Genomic DNA, 3,391 nt, shown 5'->3' with positions numbered 1-3,391 from the left:
GGGCCATAGTGTCGGGGATGGAGCGGGCTTCATGTCATCGGGGCAGAGTGGTATCGGGCACGGAGCCGGCGGCATTTGCGTGATTGCGTCAAGAGAGAAGCGTAGGGGAAGAAGGAAGAGAAAGGCAGGGGCCCACGTGCCAGAATCCTCAACCAATATCCATTTTCCTTCGAGCCAAACAGAAATCTAGGACAACTCCATCCCTCTAACCAAACATGAGATGGATTCAACCTAACCCAAAAAAGTGGGGTGAAACCAACCCATTCCACTTGGTTCCAAACAAAACACACGTTAACTGAGCGGCGAGCTCCAAGGGCCAATGCTAAAACTAGACTATCTGAGTCACGTGCAAATGACATGATGACACTAGCGTAGGGGCTTCACTTGAGATTGAGACGAGGGTTTTAGATTTATCCTTTTTCTAGCATAGTCTTATGAGGATAAACATGGATGCTCTATTAGACTGTCTCCAACAGCTTACCCATATGGGCACCTAAACCCAAAATGGGTACTGGAGGGTACAGTTTCGGCATCTAACAGAGTACCTATATGCGAGACCCATTTTGTATTGCAGCAGAGTCATAACCCAAATATGAGTATTCTCTCTCCTGGAGACTCATTTGCAGAAATGGTTCTTTTTAGATCTTATTGTTAGAGAAGACAAAAAATGAGTATTGAACTCTTTGCCTATAAAGCTACCTGAACGTGGAATGGTCTTATATTTTGGGTGATGTTGTTGGAGATAGTCTTGGAGCCTGCAAATATTAATAGTAAGAAAAGACAGAGACAACGAAACATCGTCTTTTTCAATAAAGACATTAAATATTTGGAGAAAAATTACAACCACTGGTGCAATTGGGACCTTTATATTATTGTAAGCCTACAATCAATAATCTAAGTTGTTGCCTTGTATCACCCTAATCAACGACGGTGCAACTTGCTGATTGCAAGTCGGGCTTTGTCAGAGGCTGTTTTATTCTCGCAAATTGTCTGTTCTAACTAAACCAAATATCTTATCGACTTACTATAAATAGCTTAAAAAACCCATTTTCCCATGGAATTGAACAACGAACGAAGATGCATGCATGGGGCGGCACCCGAGCAGCAATCTAAGTTCTACGACGATGGTTGGGGTGGTCCGCAGGAGTTCCCGGGATTCGTATAGTCGCAGTTGCCGTTGCCGGGGTCGCTTGGCGGCCCGTTGCCCTTGTCTAGGACCTGCCCCAGCTGCCACCCGCCGTCCGCCCCTGTCGCCGCATTCAGCAACGGCCTCGCCGAGAGGATCACGTCGCAGCATTGCATCAGCAGCACGGCCACCACCACCGTCTTCACCATCGTTGCCGCAGTCGTCGATGCCATGTGGATGCTACGTTTGATTGCAAACAAGCTGGGGCTAGGTGTGCGTTGTTGCTACTTGCTAGCTAGTGAGGAGTATATGTGCGTACGTGGAAGAAAGCGTCGAAGTGTTTGGTTTTGGTTGGAGGGAAGCAAGCATGATGGCTTCCTTTTATAGAGTTCGTTTCCCATATGTTTATCAGGTCATCAAGCCTAAGCCTAGTTACACGGTTTATTTTCAAACTGTTGATCAGCGCGGTCCATTTGAGTTCAAATTCTGAAGTTTGAAGTCGATGCAAGTGTCATAACGAAAGCACATATATATAAACGAAGTCCCTAGCTAGGGAGTAGGGACCATATATGAACATATATAACTACGTACACCGATCCAACGGGGAATTCCTCGATTCACTAGGATCGAGTCTCTCTTGTCCCCACGGAAATGGTATTCGGCAAGTGTTCTAGCTTCTCATTGCCTTGTTGCTAGGGTTCGTGAACTCTCAGTCGATCTGTGCTTACTGTTGGACCGGTCCATACGTGAATGTTTGTGACTTTGGACACGGTTCGGTCGTATTCTATGAGTCTCCGAGGACTAATCTCGTTCATCATGTTCATGTCATCAAGCGCAGTACTGTAGTCTGTGTAGTACTTGTTGGAGCAGACGGTGGCCGTCAAGCTCTTGATCGGCGCCGGCGAGCCCTGGAACACACACGAGAAAGTAGAACGCACGCGAGAGGTGGAGAGGAGTGATCGGGAACACAAATGGACACAGACTCATTTACTGCCGTACGGGCGCAGCCCCCTTCTGTTGCCGTTTTCATTTATATATGCATGTTCTATACATGAGCCTGAGGCTGTCCATCCCCACCTCGACGCAGTCACTGCACGGTGCGCCCTTATCTTCGGAACGCCCGTGCGACATGCATGGTCGACGACGTCGTGGTGAGAACAAGTCAAGCAGGGAGCGGTCATGGCACGATCCACGCATATCTCCAGATCGCCCACAATATCTACGGTCTGAACACAAACGTGCAACTAACTAATGCAGCTAGTAAAAGCAAATAAAACATCGACTGGATTACAAGATAACAAATCACCCCCTTAATCCTGTCGAACGTTGATGACGCCAATCCTCCCATGCAGCTCGATGAACCTGACTCTGGGCAGTGCTTTCGTCATGATATCAGCCAATTGATGTTCAGTGCTCACGTGCTCTACATCCACATCTCCCTTGCCGACACACTCACGGATGAAATGATAGCGAGTGTCAATGTGTTTGCTCCTTTCATGATAAACAGGATTTTTGCTCAACTCGATTGCTGACTTGTTATCAATCAGCATCTTGAACTTCTGAACTTCACCTCCTGTCAAATCTGCCACCAGACGGCTGAGCCAAACACCCTGACAAGCACCAGCTGCTGCAGCCATGTATTCAGCTTCACAGGATGATAGAGCCACTGACTTTTGTTTCTGGGAGTTCCATGTCACCAAATTTGGTCCAAGGAAGAACATCATGCCTGTGGTGCTTCTTCGATGGACAAAGTCACCCCCATGATCACTGTCTGTATAGCCCAAAAGCTTCAGACCTGCATTCTTCCCTGACACATACTTGCAGCCGTAGTCAAGGGTACCTGAGATGTACCTCACTATCCTCTTGACTGCTGCCCAATGCTCACTGGTGGGTGCCTCCATGAATCTGCTTGCCAAACCCACTGCATATGCTATATCTGGCCTAGTATTCACCAAGATCACTCAAACTGCCAATTATGCTCCTGTACATGGTCACATTCATTTCAGTTCCTTTGAGGCCACTCACCAGCTTTACACGCTGTTCCATTGGAGTCTCAGTTGGATTGCAACCCTTCATCCCACACTGTTCCACTATCTTGGAAGCATAAGCACTCTGGCACAATGTTATCTCACCAGGCTTCTGCTGCACTTCCATTCCCAAGTAGTAACTCAACAGTCCCAGATCACTCATACTGAACAAGTTCATCATTTGTTGCTTGAATTTTTTGATCTCCTGACTGTTTGGTCCACAGATGATAAGGTCATC

The sequence above is a fragment of the Miscanthus floridulus genome, unplaced genomic scaffold (genome assembly GCF_019320115.1).
Source record: "Miscanthus floridulus cultivar M001 unplaced genomic scaffold, ASM1932011v1 fs_241_1_2, whole genome shotgun sequence".
NCBI lineage: Eukaryota > Viridiplantae > Streptophyta > Magnoliopsida > Poales > Poaceae > Miscanthus > Miscanthus floridulus.
Note: the sequence above shows the minus strand (reverse complement) of the source record.